Below are 21225 nucleotides of genomic sequence, written 5' to 3' on the forward strand. Positions count from 1 at the left end.
CCATTTTTAATATAATCTCTTCGGGCTAGTTCTGCTTGACCTCAGCCGATAGCCCGAGGGACGGCGAAGTGGCCTTCTCAGCTTGCCAAACCTGAACTTCCTGAGATTCTGGCCCAGTAGCAACTAACCTAGATACAGTCCCTACAATCCCTCTCAATATGTATTCATAAACAGATTGACCCTTGGTTGTGGTGAGGACTTCTGTAATACTGCCTAGAATATTCTTTTTTTGGAAAATAGTTTAAGCCACCAGCTAAAATAATGGTATAGGGTATCTTGAAATATTCTTTAATGAACTGATAAAGAAGTTTAGCTTCTTAAATCTAGTATTCGCGTGACGTATAAAGTTCAACCTTCCCTCTAGTCGCCATAAATCTATGAAGACTAGATTTGGGCTGGCTTAAAACCTTATCACACATTTTGAAAAATAAGTGATTTTTAACGTCAATCAAAGTATCTCCTGTAAAAGTATTTTCTGTTGGCTACAAATTTCTTTTTGATCACTATATTCTAAGTATTTCTATGAACAGAATAATGAAGCTCAAGCGCATCTTGATCTAAGTTCTTTGGGTCTATATTATGGAGGTTTTCCATACCAGCCTACGTACAGACTGGTATATTAGTAAGAGGTGACTGAAAATCCCCATGCAAGTAATAAAACAAAACACTTATTTTTTATCATTTATATTTATTTTGTAAGCAAGTCAAATTGAAATTACTAAATAGAAAGTAAATATCGACAACGTAAATTTTACACATGAAACGGTAATTGCTTACTACATTTTTCAGATTTCTTTGCCTTATTTAGAGGTCTGGTTTACCTCTATCATACTGAGAAATTCTGAACGCGTCATTTTTTATTTAAACATGCATTGAATTATGCTTTTGACCGAGTATAAGTGAAGGTGAATACGTTCTATAGTCCACTGTACAGCTAAATAAACTATTTTTTCCACATTGTTTTTAAGGCCAGGTATAATATTTGAGGATTGGTACATAAAAGAAGTCCTTTCCCTTTCCAGTATACTCGCCATTAAAAAAAAAAATCGTCCCAAGACTCGTTATCTCTACTTTGTTCGGTAAACCTCTGGGAGCATACTATTTCTACCAAGTCACAGCCGTCAATAGCTATTCCATTTATTGTAAATTATCTATTGTCCTTACAATTGTATTGTGGTGAAGCAGCAAGAGTTGTCAATGAAATTATATCCTTTTTTGAGTTGATAACTTCATTGCTTTAAATATTCCAGAGCCATGTTGGAATTATCAGTTTCTTCATTAAATGATTTTATTAAATTTGAATCCTAAGAAATTTCGGTTATTTTTTCAGAAATTTTACTACTGCATGTTCTGACAGTGTTTTCATAAGATTAAATAAAAAGACAAGCTTTTTTAATTGAAAGTAAGGAGTGACATTGAAACTTAAGAAGAAAAGAAATTATTCCGTATATGAAAGGGGCTGTACCCTCCTCAAAGCCCAGCTCTTTACGCTATAGTTACAAATTGACTTACGTAACTAACTTCTATATTATAAATATTTTTATTACGTATATAAGGGGGTTCATCCCTTCGTCAAAACCTCGCTCTTTACACTAAAGTTCAAATTTTGTTCTAATTCTTCAAGAATGACCCTTGAATCAGAAAAGCCGTTTAATTAGAATAAATAGCTCTTTTAAATTACTAAACATACATTAGCGCAAAGAGCGACGTATCGAGGTTACTATTGTCTGAAGTTAATGTCTGATCTTCTCGATCCAAATTCTCGACTGTGAACTAGCTAATAAAGAAGTACCGACCGTACCCTTTTCTCCGAGATAGAAAATTACCTTAAAATTTTGTCTGACATTTTATAAGACTGGGACTCATCCTACCTGATCCAACTTGCTAAATATGGTTATGAATTTGTTTCAGTGCTTAAAGATAAGCTAATCTTCTAATTGGTCACACACAACTGTGTCTCATCGAATTTGTTTTGAATTTAGTACGTTAAAATTCAGATACCATTTGTAACAGTCTACTATACCGCATAAATTCAAAGACAGGAAAGCCAATCCGGGTTCTGATCCTTCAGGATATACTTGGATCAGATTTTGTAACAAAATTATTTCATATACAAGGAGGACTAAACCCTATTTAGGGCTCCCTACCCACTCTTCACATTAACATTTTAGTTTCTGTCCTCATTGCTATAAGAATGACTGCTTAAACACAAGGACAGTTGGGAATAATTTAAAAAGTATTTTTCGCTACATCTCAGGAATAGAAGGACGTATTGATGTGCACTTGCTCCCAATGAATTTTGTATCCAGGGAGTAGGAGGAGTTTACTGGGCTCAACCCCCCTTCTCCGTAATTTTAACACGCACACTTTTTGAAGCTTCAACAGAATTCGAGATGACAAGCAACAAAATGTATATACTTGACTGCTGTCTTAGCTTCAACGTCATAAAAACTCAAAAATTTATACTTTTCAAATCCTTCGAAAGTCACCTTAAGGCCTGTCTGTTATTGCAGTCTTTTCAAGAAATTTACTTTGTTACTGAAAAAGAAACAGGTTTGAACACGCACACTTTTTGAAGCTTCAACAGTATGCGAGATGACAAGCAACAAAATGTCTTTTAAGCTCGGATGACAACGAGCAATGAATAATTCCCTAAATCGAATAGTTCGTGGTAACGAACTGTAGTAAGGAGCGACCCGGCTCAATAGTAACCAAAACTCTAAAAAACGGAATTTTTATAACGATGCTTACATAAGAAAAATCGCATTTTAATGCTTATTTTAAATATATGAGTTTCACAAAGTTTAGACTTATCCAGCAAAAGTAACGACCCTGAGAAAATTTGCCTTATTTTAGAAAGTAGGGGGAAACACCCCTCAAAAATCATAGAATCTTAACGAAAATCACACCATCAGCTTCAGTGTATCAGAGAACTCTACGGTAGAAGTTTCATGCTCTTATCAACAAGATTGGAATTTTGCATTTTTTTTCCACAAGACAAAACGGATGCGTGTTTATTTGTTTGTTTTTTTGTTTCTTTTTCACAGGGGTGATACTATCGACCCAATGGTCCTAGAGTGTCGTGAAAAGGCTCATTCTAACGAAAATTAAAAGTTCTAATGCCCTTTTTAAGTAGCCAAAAAAATTGGAGGGCGCCTAGGCCCCCTCCCATGCTCATTTTTTCCCCAAACCTGCAAGTTACAAACTTTGACCAGTGTTTACATATAGCAATGGCTATTGGGTAGTGTACAGACGCTTTCAGGGGGATTTTTTGGTGGGGGGAGGGTTTGAGGGGAGTGGGTTTCGGGGGAACTTTCCATGGAGGAATTTGTCATGGGGGAAAATTTCCATGAAGGGGACGCAGGTTTTTTAGCATTTTTTTTTAAAGAACAATGAAAAAATAAATATGAAAAAGTTTTTTCAACTGAAAGTAAGGAGCAGCATTAAAACTTAAAACGAACAGAAATTATTACGCATAAAAGTGGTTCATCTCCTCCGAATACCTCACTGTTTACGCTAAAGTAATTTTATTAATTTCGACTATTTATTTTACGGCCTTTGTGATTCAGGGGTCATTCTTAAGGAATTGGGACAAAATTTAAGCTTTAGTGTAAAGAGCGAGGTACTGACGAGGGGGTGAATTCCCTCATATACGTAATAAAAACATACGAATATAGAAGTTCGTTACGTAAGTTAATTCGTAAGTTACGTATATTTTTACTAATAAAAACGTTCGCAAAAAATTAAAAGTTCTAGTTGCCTTTTTAAATAATCAAAAAATTGGAGGGTAGCTAGGCCTACTCCCCCGCTTCTTTTTTCTCAAAATCGTCCGATCAAAACTATGAGAAAGCCATTTAGCCATAGAAATAAATTAATATGCAAATTTCTTTTTAATTATTCATGTGTGGAGAGCCAAAATCAAAACATGCATTAATTCAAAAACGTTCAGAAATTAAATAAAAAAGCAAGTTTTTTTAACTGAAAGTAAGGAGCAATATTAAAACTTAAAATGAACAGAAATTACTCCGTATATGAAAGGGGCTGTTCCTTCTTCAACGCCCCGCTGTTTACGCTAAAGTTTTTTACTGTTTTAAAAAGCAGAGTTGAGAGAAACAGTCAAACTTTAGCGTAAAGAGCGGGGTGTTGAAGAGGGAACAGCCCCTTTCATATATGGAGTAATTTCTGTTCGTTTTAAGTTTTAATATCGCTCCTTACTTTCAGTTCAAAAAAACTTGTTTTATTTGTTTAATACATAAAGGGAGCAGATCAAGTATCGTCAAATCCTTTTCAAACATTCGTCGATCCAGGCACTGATCTCACAATTAAGTCAAAAAGTTTAATAATGATAGAACTTTATCCAAGGCCAAGGGGGGGGTGGTCCCCTGTATCCGCTACTTGTCAGAGCTCAGAGCTATTTAAATGTTACAATGAACAAAATGCTAGAGTTATTATTAGTTATTTTTCTGAATTAGCTTAATTAGTATTAATGAATGGTATAGTCACAAATAATATGATCCCTTTTTTTGTGTCCCCTCTTGGAAAACCCGAAGAGATGAAAAAAATAATATGATATGGCTTAACATTTACTCTGCTACATTCAATTTGCTGTATGAGAAACATTGGTAAAGAATGCAATGCTTCTCTTTTTTTGGGTTACGAATATATTACTTTACAACCAAAATGAGATTAGTTGCAAGGATCAAATAACCAAAGAAATGCTTTTCTCCTAAAGAGACAGTTCATTCATTAGTTCCCTTAGGTGAAAAGATTCAAGTTTCCAAAATAAAAGGGACAGTCAGAAAGCAAAAAGACTTTCAAGAATAAAAATTGAAATAAGTGGTAAAAAATAAAGAAAACGATCAATCGATCGCATTTAGCCTTACTCTCTACATGGCGAATACTTATTACAAAGCAATGTGCAGTCATTTACGTACGAATTAATTTACCTCGGGAGGTAAAAAACATTTTGCATATAAGAAAATTCTAGAAGGTACGAAAACATGAATCATGTGAAAAATTTCAGGGTCATGTGAAGGAATCCTGACGCTTTATAGGGTTTTGGTTGTTGGGGGGGGTGTGGGTGTGGGCTCAAGGCTGGCCCTGGGGCTGAAGAAACCCTGGGCAAATTTTTTTGTGGTGCCACCTTCCGACTCAAATATAAGCCAAAAATGAACATGTAAAATTTTGATCAAAACGGGAAGCCCCAAGGTCGCGGTCTCCCTCTCAGCTACAGCATCCAGAACAGATGCCTCGGTTGTCACTCCCTCTTTAAATGGTTTTGAAGAGAAATGGGTAAAAAGGTGCCTCGATGCACTTCCAGTGTACATGGCTAAATGTGTTTCATTGATTTGATACACTCCACGGCAGTGGGGCGATTTTCTCAAGAGGATAACGCTAAGAACAATAGATTGAAGAGTTTTTCAGATGGAAAGGTTACGCGCTGGTAAAAACCAAACCTAAAAATAATGAATATGAGGCTATATCCACATTAAATATAAAAAGCTTGAAAAACAGCTCGGGATAGAGCTAGGCAATGCAGGGGTCAACAACTTTTTCTATAACTTTTTGGGTTGGTCGGAGGGCTAGTAACCCGCCACCGTAAAACCGATTACTCAAGAAACAGCAATAGATAGCCTCGGATTGACTTCTTCTTTGATGACGACTAACGCACGCCCCCGGACAGGATTCTTGAAAACGACCGAGTGTTTTCGTATTGGATACTGGAATGTTAGAACAGTTAAGCAAGAAACACAGCCAGGAAAATTCAACAGTGTTATGAGAACCCTTGATAAGTTCCGTATTGACACTGCTGGAATCTCTGAGACCAGACTTACCGGTTTTAGTACTTTGACTAGTGAAACATACCATATTTTGTATTCTGGACTTGAAACTAGAAAAGAGGCAGGTGTTGGAATGGCATTAAGTAGTCGGGCCAAAAAATGCCTAGTGGACAGGGAACTTATTAATGAGCGAATCCTTTGTGCTCGCTTTGCCACTTCTCAGGCCAAATTGACAGTTATTGTTGTGTATGCCCCAACCAATGATACCGTTGATCAGACCAAGGATTATTTTTATCGCGTGTTGTCAAATGTTGTTGCTATAGCGCATCGGCACGATATTGTGACTTTGTGTGGGGACTTTAACGCTAAAGTTGGAAGTGATGCCCCCTATGCCCCAGCTATCCTTGGTAAGCATGGACTGGGGGAAATCAATGATAATGGCGTACGTTCAGTTGACTTTTGTGCGACTCATGAACTTATCGTCGGCGCATCATGGTTCCCTCATAAACAAATACACAAATATACTTGGAACTCGCCTGATGGTGTAACAAGAAATGAAATAGACCATATTTTAATTGCCAAGCACAGGCGACGTTGTTTAGAGGATGTTAGGACCTTTCGAGGTGCCGACTGCTATTCCGACCATCAACTTGTTGTTGCTATGTTTAAGCTGAAACTAAAAGCTGTCATAAAGCCCCAGCGGTAAATAAAAAAGGTTTAATGTAAGAAAGCTGCAGGACCCGTATGTATTACAAAAGTATACATCTACTTTGTCAAATAAGTTTTCCATGCTAAGGGACGAGTTGTCAATTGATAATCAATGGGAAAAGATCGTCGAGTCCCTGAAAGAAGTGGCACAAGAAGTTGTGGGATATAACAGGAAGAAGAAAGAGCAGTGGATATCTGAAAGTACCTGGGATATCATTGATCAAAGGGCAGAAGCCAAAATTCTCGTAGATAGACATGAGCATAACAGGACATGCACTAGAGAATATCTTGATGATTTAAAAGCGCAGTATAAGCGTCTCAATAAACAAGTCAAAACACGGACTAGGAATGATAAGAGGGTGTTCCTCGAAACTATGGCTGATCAGGCTGAAGTAGCCGCCAGGCGAGGAGATAGTCGTACTGTGTACGCTATAACGAAGGAGCTTGCGGGTATTTCGAAGGCTTCTTCAACCCAAGTTGAAAACAAAGAAGGCATATTATTAACCCAGACGGATGACATAAACCGACGTTGGATGGAACATTTCACCGAGGTATTAAATCAGGTGCCTCCCACGAGTTCTTTAAATATCCCTGAAGAAACACTTTTTAATCTTGGAATATATTCCGGACCTCTCTTGCTGAGTGAAGTAAAAGATGCTCTAATGACTTTGAAAAACGGAAAGGCAGCTGGTAACGATGGAATACCCCCAGAACTGTTAAAATATGGGAGAAGCGCCCTAGCAGTGCCCATGTTTGAACTTTTGTCACGTGTTTGGGATGATGAAAAAGTCCCGAGTGAATGGTCAAATTTAGTAATTGTCAAACTCTTCAAAAAAGGACAAAAGACTAAATGTGATAATTGGAGAGGCATCGCTTTTCAATCAGTTGGCAGCAAGGTTTTGTGCCAAATTATTCTCAATAGAATTCAAAGTAAAGTGGAGAAAGTTCTGAGAGATGAACAACATGGATTCTGCCAAAACAGATCGTGTTGTGACCTAATATTTAGCCTGAGAATCCTGCTCGAAGAATCTAACAAATGGCAGGTTCAACTACTCACAGTATTTATTGACTTTCTCAATGCCTTCGACTCGATACACCGCGAGACCATGTGGAAAATTTTAATACATTACGGGATCCCGATTAAAATTGTAAATATAATTAAAGCACTATATCTCGATATTATGTGTGCAGTACAAGCCGAGGGTGGCCTAACGGACTGGTTTACCGTTCAGTCGGGTGTAAGGCAGGGCTACATTCTATCGCAACTGTTATTTGCCATAGTCATAGATTTTGTGCTTCGTGGATGTAGCTTCAGTGGGGGTCTACAGTTAAAACCAATAAGAACCCTTCATGATGGTGTTTTTGCGGACGATATTGCACTGTTTGCTCACAAATCAGAAGATATACAACACAATATAAATGAACTTGAGCGTGTGGCAAATGCTGTTGGACTCTCCATAAACGCTAACAAGACTAAATCAATGTCAAATGCAGTCATTCCTGACTTAGCTGAGGGACTTTTGGTCATCAACGAGGAAATTGAACTAGTGAGAGAGTTCAAATATCTAGGCAGCATTCTTACGCAAGATGCCAATCCTGAAAGAGAAATTTTGTGCCGAATAGCATTGGCTGGCTCTGCCTTCAATTGTCTCAGAAATGTTTGGAGAAATAGCAAATATTCCCAGAAGCTAAAACTCAGAATTTATAAACTCAGAATTCTGATTAGTCAAACTGAGTCTGGTCTTGCCCGTTCAGTGAAGTCAGTTACTTCTGCTTTCCGCGATATCAGCCTGTACCTAAATATTGACAAGTGCAAGTTTCTTGTTTTCAACGGTAATAATTGTTCAGAATCACTATACTGCGATGGTTTTTGTATTCCTCGTGTTAAATCGTTTCGTTGGCTTGGTATAACAGTATGCGATTCTATGAATGCTCTCCGGTCTCGTGCTGTCAAAGATATTAGTGATAAGCTGAGGCTCGGTTACTCTAAGATTGTAGCAAATCGTGGACACTATAGGAGAAGAGCACTAACTCGGCTTTACTCAAATTTTTGTGATCATTCTGTGCTCTTCTGTTCTGGTATTGGGCCACTTCTGTTGACTGGTGTTCTAAAACGTATTCGCATAAATTATTACCGGTACTGCAAATTTCTTTTATATCTACCTCGTTCTTACCGGAATACAAAACTGGTTAATAAGTATTATGCGACAGATATTAGTGGTGCTTTCGAAAAATTATCTGCGAAGCTAGCTATTGAAGCGCTTTATAGGCTAGGATGTTTTCATCGTCTTATCCGTCTTTTTTTTTGTATGTGATTAAATTTGTTTCTTCTGTATTACTTTTGCTGTTTTTACCTCTGTTTTGTGAAGTGGGTGATAAATAAATTATTATTATTATTATTATTAGTATTAGTATTATTATAGCAATGTCCTCTCCGTCCTTACATATGGTTGTGAAACTTGGAGTATCACTGCGCAACTAGGAAAACGACTATGGGCATTCGATAATAACTGCCTAAGATATATTTTGAAGAGAATAAGAAATGATGAGATTTATACCATGACAAATCATACCCCCATCCTTGATGCCATTAGAAAGCGACGATGGATGTATTGGGGGCACATGCTGCGAATGGGTGATGGAAGGCTACCACAAGATATATGGTGTTGGATACCCCCTGGCCTCCGCAAGTCAGGGAGACCCAAAATGACCGTTGGCAGGATGTTAGAGAAGGAGACGACGCTGGCGAGGTCTTCGATGGAGGAGCTTTGGTCGAAGGCTCAGGACAGGTCGTCGTGGCGAACCGCTGTTGCTGCCTCAGGCGTGGGAGGACCTAAGTCTAAGTAATTTCTTCTATGTTAATTCCATGCAGTAATATAAATGAATCTAAATAATATTGTGTTATTATTTATGATGTCTAAAAATATCACACTGGACATACCGTTCAGGATGATCGGACATTGTACAGTCAATAACATTAAAAGAAATAAAATGGTGAATCGAAATAGGTTTAGGCTTTGGGTTTCTTTCAAGGTGTATATTTTATTAAGTTAAATACGCAATATATTTGAGGTGGGAAGAGGTCTGTCAAAACTGTAAATTATATTTGAACTATGTGTCACCATTAACTGTTTCTATGCAATCTTTCTTGCCGACAAGATAAGGTAGTTGAAGGCCTGCGAATATTCTAGGGATGGTGTTTGGTAGCTTATATAGAAGCTACAATCCAGTTAAGCCACCACTAAGCTTTCTACCAGTCTTGCAGATTTCAGCTTTGACCAATGCAAGAGTTGGGTACTTGACTTGAGCTTAAAGTCTTTCTAAGAATACGACAGACCAAGCAATAAAAACCTAGGGTCGTTCGTTCCTGCAAAATTGATGCACGATGAACCTTTGAACTTAAAAGGGGGGAGGGTGTTTTTGTAGCTTTGCTTTTCACGCCACAAAATCGATGAGCTTTTCAAAATTTTGGCTCTCAACATAACCACATACTTACCAGCCAAAGGGATTTATAAAGAGGTTGTGCTATAAGCTGTTGCCTTATCTTTTACTCCTTTTTGTTTAGACTAATGCTTGCTATTTTTCTTTAATTTGAGTCTCAGATTCTTATGGAAACAAATCCAATTGTGTGTTTTTTTCTTTTTAAAAAATTCTTGGTTTAGCAAATTGAGCTTCTTACTTCCTAAAACTGTATTTTCTTAAACTTTTGATTTTAATGCGGTTTATGCTTCAATGCTCAGTGACGAATATTGTATTATCCAGACGGTTTGAATTTTCAATTGAACAAATGTCCGAAAGTATAACTTTCGTATAAAACTGCTGGGTTAATTTGCATTTTCACGAGGTCTACACCTATTTTCTCATTTACAGATCCACCACTATCTTTGCTACTGAAACCTTGCTTTTCTCTTGAAATAGCATCCACAATGCCTATACTTTCCTGCAAAACCACGAAGTTACGAACCCCTAATTTCTATCATTATTGTTTTTAGAACATTGTATTGAGCAATTACCTTGACTTTTGGTATATGCCCGTTTTTCAGTCACATATCCTGCATTGTTCTTGCTATCAGAAGCTTATATTCTCCTTAGAATAACTTCTCAAATACTAATGAAAAAGACTGCTGTTTCTTTCCTTTAAAAGAAGGAGGCAAGTCACATAAAGAACATGACAGGAACCGATTGAAAATCTTGCTGGGAATCGCAACATATTTTCTGCTCGATTTCATTTCCCCTGAAGTCGACGTCGAAAAGAAAATAAATCTACATCCTTATCAATATGGAAGCAAAAGCTCAAGATGATTAAGACAAAATGATAAAGCCCAAAGTTTAAAAATAAATTAGTTTCTCCCGAAGCCAATCACGCAAAATATTTTTTAAACAGCTTATGTCATTATTAAGCGGCTCCAGGAATTTCAAGACGCTCAGTACAGAGAAAAAAAAATACCCAGGCATATACTATCTTTATAAGTGACCAATAATTGTGTATGTATTTATATATTTTTCTCGAAAACGGCTCCAGGTTTTTTTGGAATAATTGGTATCCTGGGATAGTCTGGCTTTGAAAAACGATCTAGATAAGTCAGAAATTTGAACGCGGTATTTCAGGACTCAAGTTTACCTCTAATATTGACCCTCTCCTCTGGAGTTGGTTGCTAGGACCTTTCTTTAATTCATGGTTCTTTTTGGATATATTATCCTATGTCAGGTTTTTTCAAATTTTCTTCGTTTGTTGAGTTTTGACTACTTCTTCTGTGTTTTAATAGAGCTTTCTAAATTTATTTTAATTAAAATAAGTTGTATATATAATAAGTTGTATATATTCCCGCCACAAGTACAAAGTAAGTAAGTTTCTAAATTTATTTTAACTAAAATAAGTTGTATATATAAAAGTTTGTATCCTTTAAATTTATCGTTTTAGGGCTAAACTTCAACAGGTAATCGTTTGCGCAATTTAAGCATCTTTTATCCCATCTTGCCTTTATTTCACCTCTGATTGCACATTCAACTTCTAATAGTGTAATAGACTATAACTACAAAAAAAAAACAAAAAAAAAACACTAACACCAACCCGCAATATTGTCTGATATTACCCTCTAAAAGCAGTACCTAACAAGGAGGTGGAAACCAAACTTAAGAAATTTCTAGTAATCACCTTTCCCCTCTGCATCTCAGTTATTGCAAGCATATGGGAACACACAATACATTGAACCGTTCTAGCATATGCGAACAGGGGGTTCTCCTTGCGCACAATAGGTTATTTCGTAAAATCTATTTCCTGAAACACAATATTAGAAAAGGTTTCATGGTCCAGCTGTCCAGAGCACCATTCCATTGGATGTAAATGGCCCTTTCGAAAATGGGTGCAAATATCATTAAAATATAAAGGTTCCCTGAGAACATGTTTCCCTGAACATGTCCTGAGGGACATGTTTCATTCATTACATTCGCCTTCAAACTTAAAAATAAATAATTTTCTCTATAGTTGCAAAAAAGAAACATAGAATAGCATAAATTTGTTTTACAAAATCTCAGTTGATTTATTGTCCATCTTCTAACAAAAAGTTTCACTTATATCTTATTTAGGACAGCAGAGTATTCGGTTTTTCAGTTTGTTATTTGATTTAAAGGCTGGAAACGTCTATTATCATTTCTACCAAATATTAAGAGAGTAGAATAAATGTTACACTTCCACATAACTTATTCCGTAATAGTTTTAGTTAGTCAGTCTCCGTTTATGCAGCTAGAAGTTCCAGGAGACTTTTATTAAATGGAGTTTTTGTGAAAGCCCAGGCTCATGTTGGTCACTACCTAGTTTTCAGTACTTCGACATTGAATCTTAACTAAAAGAATTGGCGTTCTACAAAAGTAATCCAAGGCTTATTGTCTCCGAGTTCTTATAAAACATATGTTCATACCCGCAAGTCTTAAGCTCTAACGGAGAGCAACCTATGATTCTGCGGTGAGGAGGGGTTAAACAGCAGTGTAAAAAAAATAGAAGAACTATCCATTTCACACAATTGACTTGAGTTGGGTTTCCGTTCTGGGTATAATGACGGTGGAAGGAGCTGATATGAGAGCAGAGATTTGTGATCAATTACCGTACGATTCCAGAACAGCTGGAGCTTCGTATAACCAGCTCAAAAATTATCAGGCTATTTTGTTGGTTTAATAATCATAGTGCAACGAAGTTCTATCAAGTTGGTGTCTTTATGTCTTTTATTTATCAAAATCCTAAGATTTTGGATAAAATAATACCTTCTATGTTTTTCGTTTTGATTTTACTTTACATTTCGAATCGCATCTTAAATATTGCTATGAAATCCAATCAAATCAAAGGTGAATGAGAGCTGATTTGCAACGCCTGGTTTACACTTATGGCTGCATTTGCAATTCTGCTTCACAGCTCGTACATGTAGTTTGTAGTTCTAAGGGAACCACCAGCAGGTAGGAAAGTTACCCCGAGCTCCCACTGATAGATTTTCACACAGAAATACGTTTTGCGCGATCGATCAAATTTCAACCGTTTTTTCTGCGAATTTATGCGTCACTACGGTTAAACGACTGCGTTCAAATATTTCTACTGAGCCGTTGAAATTCGCATCTGTTATTCTAAATTGAAAGCTTTTTAGAATCATAAATTGCAAGTAATTGAGAAAATAATCATGTTTGTCAGAATGTCCTTTCAGGCCATGTCCTTTCAGTCCAAGATTTTATTTCTCAAACTCTGGGGGAAAGTTTGAGGGAAATGATAATAGAAAATATGAATGGTATTTTTAATTAGGCATAGCTAGTTTGGGCTAATAAAGTTTAGCTTTTTGAATATTTTTCTTGGCTTCTACAAGTTGATGTAGCCTGTTCTTATGCATAAGTTGATTGAATATATCATTGTATTTTTTGCGCTTCAATGGCAGTAGTAAACCGTTTCTGTGTGAATATTTTTACGATTTTCCTGCATCTGCTATTCGTGTTCCGTTTTGCTTTAAATAAAAATCGCATCAATGGGAACCAAAGACTAATCTTGACAAAGAATAACAAAGTATTATCTTAGGCAAACGCATCTACGGAAGATTCCCCGTATGATCAGGTTTTTTGCATCATTAAAAACTTCACTGACCAAGCTACTATTTCACAACACAAAAAAAAATATTGTGAAATCCAGTATTTTTAGTTTCATATATAACGGTTATTGTCTTGCTTTTCGGAGAAAAGAGTTCAATAAATTCCTTTCTATGAAATTACAAGTACAGTTTGGCTTAGAAACCAGTAGGATAGAAGGTTATTAGAAACTGAAAAATAATATAAAAGTAAAACATAGAATACTGTGAACAAAGGTTCAAACTCGTTTCATTATGGTAAGTTCACACAAGCTAGTAAAGGATCCTTCCAGCGTCTCAGCAAGATAATAAAAAAGTTATTCAATGTTTAATCTATAATGACAGGATATTTAGAGTCGAAATAAGAATATTTATAAATTAATACATAATTTGAATGGTCGACATAAGCTCCTATTGAGCTAGAAGGTTTGAACCCCACGTTATTTTTCTTTTATTTGCCTTCTTCGTGACAAAAATTGTCTATGCGTGAAAACTGGATTCAAAACGGCTGGCTAAACTTTTTTCCTTAAAAAAAAAGAGATAACAATAACAATAAATAAAATAGTGAAAACAAAAGACTATTAGATTGCTGATTAGCAATTCCAAAGTAAAACAAGAGCTAAGAGCTCATATGGCACTTGTGACGAGGTCGGAAGAGCCAAGAGCCAGGAGCTCACATGGTATGAGCTCTGGCAAAATTCTAAGAATCAATAGATTGCTTTAAAAGGAAAATCGGAAGCTTACTGCCAGTCGGGATTTAAAATAAGAGATCTTAGTCAAGAGGTCCTTCTAAATATCAAAATTCATTAAGATCCGATCACACACTCGTAATTTAAAAATACCTCAATTTTTCGAATTTTTCTTCTCCCTTCAGTCCCCCGGATGATCGAATCGGGGAAAACGACTTTATCAATTCAATTTGTGCAGCTCCCTGACACACCTACCAATTTTCATCGTCCTAGCACGTCCAGAAGCATCAAACTCGCCAAAGCACTGAACCCCGCCCCCTAACTCTCCCAAAGAATACGGATCCAGTCCGGTTACGTCAATCACGTACCTACGATATTTATAAGCGATTTCCGAGATTTCTGGTTTCTCCCTCCAATGTCAACAGATCTGGTTGGTATTTGAAATAAGAGCTCTGAGACATGAGTTCCTTTTAAATATCAAATTTCATTAAGACCCGGTCACCCGTTCTTAAGTTAAAATACCTAAATTTTTCTAATTTTTCCAAATTAACAACCCCCAGCTCCCCTAAAGAGAACGGATCCATTCCAATTATGTCAATCACATATCTATAACTTGTGCTTATTCTTCCCATCAAGTTTCAACCTGATCTCTCCGCTTTAAGCGTTATCCAAGATTTCCGCCCCCCCCCAATGACACTGGATCCGTTTGGGATTGAGAACAAGAGATCAAAGTTACGAGGTCCTTGTAAATATGAAATTTCATTAAGATCCGATCACTCCTTCGAAAGTTAAAAGTACCCCATTTTTTCTATTTTTTTAGAATTAACCTTCCCCCCAAAAAAACTCCCCCAAGGAGAGCGGACCCGTTCCAGTTATGTCAGTCACGTATCTAGGACTTCTGCTTTTTTTACCCACCAAGTTTCATCCCAATCCCTCCACTCTAGGCGTTTTCCAAGGTTTTAGGTCCCCCCACTCCCCCCAATATCACCGGATCCGGTCAGGATTTAAATAAGAGCTCTGAGATACGATATCTTTCCAAATATGAAATTTCATTAGGATCCAATCACTCCTTCGTAAGTTAAAAATACCCCTTTTTTCTAATTTTTCAAAATTAACCCTCTCCCCCCAACTCCTCCAAACAGAGCAGATCAGTTCCGGTTATGTCAATCACGTATCTAGGACTTCTGGTTATTTTCCCACCAATTTTCATCCCGATCCCTTTACTCTAAGCGTTTGCCAAGATTTTAGTATCCCCCTCCAACTCCCCCCCCCCCCCAATGTCACCAGATCTAGTCGGTATTAAAAATAAAAGCTCTGAGACAAGATATCCTTCCAAATGCGAAATTTCATTTAGATCTCGTCACCTGTTCGTAAGTTAAAAATACTTCATTTTTTCTATTTTTCCGAATTAACCGGCCCCCCACTTCCCGCTAGACGGTCAAATCAGCAAAACGACCATTTCTAATTTAATCTGCTCCGGTCTCTAATCCGCCTGCCGAATTTCATCGTCCTAGCGTACCTTGAGGGTTAGGCTTGCGGTTCAGAGACAAATTACCAAAAGAAAGCGTGTCGATGTATTACAAGAGCTACGCGAAACCAGGCTTGCGGCTGAAAGAGAAAGTAAAATTCACTGAATCTCCCAGGATTTCCACCAAACGTGGCAAAGCTTATTAACCCACCAAAGCTTTGCAACGGCAATTAGCACCCTACACACGTGTTGCTGGGACATGTTGCGGAAAAAAAACTAAAAAATAAAGAAGAAAAAGAAAAAAATGAACTGTCCGTCTGTCCATCTGTCTGACACTAAGTATGACATCAATAAATAGAAAAAACTAACTAAAAATTTAAAAGAATTAGAAACTACCTTCTATAAAAAACTGAAAAAAAGAAAAAAATAAAAAAAAACAAAAAGGAAAAAAAGAAAAAAAAATAAAAATGAGGAAAAACTTAAAAAAGGAAAAACTAAAAAGAAAAATCTAAGAAAAAACTAAAAAATGAAAACTAAAAAAAGACAAAAAGACAAAAACTAAAGAAAAAGAAAAAAAACAATTAAAAAAAAGAAAAAAAGAAAAAAGAAAAAAACTAAAAAAAGAAAAATAGGTAAAAAACTAATAAGAAAAAAAAATAAAAAACAAAATAAAAAAAAACAAAAAGAGAAAAAAAAAAAAATAAAAAAAGAAGAAACTACAAAAAGAAAATACGAAAAAGAAAAAACTGAATAAGCAAAAAACTAAAAAAAAGCAAAAGCTAAAAAAAATAAAAAAATGAAAAACAAAAAGGAAAAACTAAAAAAAGAACAACTAAAATAAAAGACAAAAAGACAAAAACTAAAAAAAAGAAAAAACGAAAAAGAAACAAAGAAAAACTAAAAAACTTAAAATGAAAAAACTAAAAAAGAAACAAACTAAAAAAAAATTAAAAACCCTAAATTAGGTAAAAAACTGAAAAATACTAAAAAAAAAACTTAAAAAGAAAAAAAAGAAGAAACTAAAAAAGAAAAAACTAAAAAAGAAAAAAACTAAAAAAGAATGATCTAAAAAAGAAAAAAACTAAAAAACAAAAAAAAACTAAAAAAAGAAAAAGAAAAAAAGAGAAAACTAAAAAAAAAAACTAAAAAAGAACTATACATGACGTCATATTCAATATGATGTCAAGAAATAAAAAATAAAAAACTAAAAAAAAACTGAAAAAGGAAAAAACTAAAAAAAATAAAAATCTATAAATGACATCATGTTCCCAACGCGAAATTATATATAAAAATAAGTTGTCTGTGGATCTGTGGATGGATCAGGTGACGTCACCTGAAAAAACTGGATCAAGTGACGTCAAAACTGAAAAAACTAAAAAAAGGCAAAAACTACAAAAAAAACTAAAAACTAATAAAAAAATAAAAAAGCTAAAAAACTAAAAAAACTAAAAAAAGGCAAAAACTACAAAAAAAAACTAAAAACTAATAAAAAAGCTAAAAAACTAAAAAAACTAAAAAAAGGCAAAAACTACAAAAAAAACTAAAAACTAATAAAAAAAATAAAAAAGCTAAAAAACTAAAAAAACTAAAAAAAACTAAAAAAAGGTAAAAAACTAAAAAAACTAAAAACTAAAGAAAAACTAAAAAAAAGGAAAAAACTGAAAAATAAGCTAAAATAAAGGTAAAAACCAATAAAAAACTAAAAAAAAAACTGAAAAAACTAAAAAAAGGCAAAAACTACAAAAAAAAAACTAAAAACTAATAAAAAAAGTAAAAAAGCTAAAAAACTAAAAAAACTAAAAAAACTAAAAAAAGGTAAAAAACTAAAAAAAATAAAAAATAAAAAAAAACTAAAAAAAAGGAAAAAACTGAAAAATAAGCTAAAATAAAGGTAAAAACCAATAAAAAACTAAAGAGAAAAAAAGGAAAAAACTAAAAAAAATTTTCATCTAAAAAACTAAAAAAAACTAAAAAAGGTAAAAACTAAAAGAACTAAAAAATAAAAAAATAAATGACGAAACTCAAAGAGAAAGCGACCAGGACAAAAGGAATGTTCGATTAGCAATCAACAAAGCACCGGGACACAGGGAGTATAAATGACGACCAGGACATAAGTAAAAAAAAAAAACTATCTATATATATAAAAATAAGTTGTCTGTGGATCTGTGGATCGTGGATCAGGTGACGTCACCTGAAAAAACTGGATCAGGTGACGTCAAAACTGAAAAAACTAAAAAAAGGCAAAAACTACAAAAAAACTAAAAACTAATAAAAAAAATAAAAAAGCTAAAAAACTAAAAAAACTAAAAAAAGGCAAAAACTACAAAAAAAACTAAAAACTAATAAAAAAGCTAAAAAACTAAAAAAACTAAAAAAAAGGCAAAAACTACAAAAAAAACTAAAAACTAATAAAAAAATAAAAAGCTAAAAAACTAAAAAAACTAAAAAAACTAAAAAACTAAAAAAACTAAAAACTAAAAAAAACTAAAAAAAAAAGGAAAAAACTGAAAAATAAGCTAAAATAAAGGTAAAAACCAATAAAAAACTAAAAAAAAACTGAAAAAACTAAAAAAAGGCAAAAACTACAAAAAAACTAAAAACTAATAAAAAAAGTAAAAAAGCTAAAAAACTAAAAAAACTAAAAAAACTAAAAAAACTAAAAAAACTAAAAAAAGGTAAAAAACTAAAAAAAATAAAAAATAAAAAAAAACTAAAAAAAAAGGAAAAAACTGAAAAATAAGCTAACATAAAGGTAAAAACCAATAAAAAACTAAAAAGAAAAAAAGGAAAAAACTAAAAAAAATTTTCATTTAAAAAACTAAAAAAAAACTAAAAAAGGTAAAAACTAAAAGAACTAAAAAAGAAAAAAATAAATGACGACACTCAAAGAGAAAGCGACCAGGACAAAAGGAATGTTCGATTAGCAATCAACAAAGCACCGGGACACAGGGAGTATAAATGACGACCAGGACATAAGTAAAAAAAAAAATTAACAAAACTAAAAAGAAGGTAAAAACTACAAAAAAACTAAAAAGAAAAAAAAAACTAAAAACTAATAAAAAAACTAAAAAATCTAAAAATCTAAATAAACTAAAAAAGAAAAAAAAAGGAAAAAAATAAAGGAGAAAAACAAAACTAAAAAACGAATGTATATACAGACCGGTACACCGGGATACAAATGACGACCGGGACACAGGGAATATAAATGACGACCGGGACACAGGGACACAACTACAGCGGGGACACCGGGGGAAACAGGGGGATATAAATGACGACCGGGACAAAAAAACTAAAAAGAAAAAAAAACTAAAAACTAATAAAAAAACTAAAAAATCTAAAAATCTAAATAAGCTAAAAAAGAAAAAAAAAAGGAAAAAAATAAAGGAGAAAAACAAAACTAAAAAACGAATGTATATACAGACCGGGACACCGGGATACAAATGACGACCGGGACACAGGGAATATAAATGACGACCGGGACACAGGGACACAACTACAACGGGGACACCGGGGGAAACAGGGGGATGTAAATGACGACCGGGACACCGGGACAGGGAATGGTCGATTAGCAATCACCATCAACAAAGCTCAAGGGCAATCATTAGAATCATGAGGTATAGATCTGAATACAGATTGTTTTCCCATGGACCATTATATGTTGCATGTTCAAGAGTCGGTAAACCTGACAATCTATTTATATGCAAAGACAATGGGACAGCAAAGAATGTTGTATATTCGCAAGTTTTACGTAGTTAAAACCATATATATATATATATATATATATATATATATATATATATATATATATATATATATATATATATATATATATATATATATATATATATATATATATATATATATATATATATATCTATATTCACAGGTGGGACATAGGGACACAACTACAATGGCGCGTAACTATTATGACGCGTAACGACTTACGCGCGCGGGGGGGCTTGGGGGGCGCGAAGCGCCCCCACCAACTAGGTGTTGGGGTGGCGCGAAGCGCCACCCCAACAGCTAGTATATATATAAAAATAAGTTGTCTGTGGATCTGTGGATCGTGGATCAGGTGACGTCATGTTTCTGTGTCGGCTGACGTCATGAAATTAGTTGTCGTCATTTTTGTTATGACGATGCTTAGTATATTGTAAAACACATTAATTTGGTTAATAATATACCATTTAAAACACCAAAATGAACATGCTGGAGTAGTCACTCGGTGAGAGAGGATGTCAGAACGGAGAATGAAGGTCCCAGGTTCAAATCCTGGATAGGCTAAAAAAGGTAAAAAACTAAAAACTAAAAAAAAACTGAAAAAACTAAAAAAAGGCAAAAACTACAAAAAAAAATAAAAACTAATAAAAAAATAAAACAGCCGAAAAACTAAAAAAACTAAAGAAACTAAAAAAAGGAAAAAACTTAAAAAACTAAAAACTAAAAAAAAACTAAAAAAAAGGGAAAAAACTGAAAAATAGAAGAGAAAAAGAAAACTAATAAAATTAAAAATAAAGTAAAAAGAAAAAACGAAAAAAAAATAAAAAAGCTAAAAAAAAGGTAAAATCCAATAAAAACTAAGAAGAAAAAAGGTGAAAAACTAAAAAAAAATTTAATCTAAAAAACTAAAAAAAACTAAAAAGGTAAAAACTAAAAGAACTAAAAAAGAAAAAAAACTAAAAAAAGGAAAAAAACTGAAAAATAAAGGAGAAAAAGAAAACTAAAAAAATATAAATAAAAGTAAAAAAACTAAAAAGATAAAAACTTCAAAAAAAAACTAAAAAGAAAAAGAAAGAAACTAAAAAACCTAAAAAAAGGTCAAAACCAATAAAAAAAACTAAAAGGAAAAAAAGGGAAAAAATTAAAAATTTATTTCATCATATACCAATTCAAAAACGAATGTATACCGGGATGACGACCGGGACACAGGGAATATAAATGACACAACTACAACGGGGACGCCGGGGGCACAGGGGGATATAAATGACGACCGGGACACCGGGACACAAGGAATATAAATGACGCCCGGGACGCTCAAAGAGAAATCACAGACTGGGACACCGGGACACAAATGACGACCGGGACACAGGGAATATAAATGACTGATGAAAATTTTACTCATATAGGCACTAGTTCCTCAGCGTCAAACCTCGATCATATTGTCTCTTCTTTTCGCTTAAACCAGGCCACAGTCTTGCGTGAAGGCTTTTGCTCTGATCACCTTTCGTTCTGTGTATATATTAAATAAAAAAAAAACAAGTTTTTTGAAATGAAAGTAAGGAGCGACATTAAAACTTAAATAGGACAGAAATTACTCCGTATATGAAAGGGGCTTTTCCTCCTCGACACCCCGCTCTTTACGCTAAAGTTTTTTATTGTTTTAAAAAGTAGAGTTGCGAGAAAGAATCAAACTTTAGCGCAATGAGCGGGGTGTCGAGGAGGAAAAGCCCCTTTCATATACGGAGTAATTTCTGTTCGTTTGA

At 34.3% G+C, this 21225-nt stretch overlaps 1 protein-coding gene across 1 annotated transcript in view; it reads right to left on the reverse strand.

Moving 5' to 3' along the window:
* The window catches only part of LOC136029380 (adenosine receptor A2a-like), a 42329-nt gene extending 31739 nt beyond the window's left edge, over positions 1-10590 (reverse strand). Inside the window, exon 1 of the mRNA XM_065707701.1 lies at positions 10502-10590. The gene's annotated coding sequence lies outside the window, so the exon portion shown is untranslated. The remainder of the gene's footprint in view (positions 1-10501) is intronic.
* Between the last annotated feature and the right edge of the window lie 10635 nt (positions 10591-21225).

This window comes from Artemia franciscana, chromosome 7, assembly GCF_032884065.1.
Source record: "Artemia franciscana chromosome 7, ASM3288406v1, whole genome shotgun sequence".
Lineage (NCBI taxonomy): Eukaryota > Metazoa > Arthropoda > Branchiopoda > Anostraca > Artemiidae > Artemia > Artemia franciscana.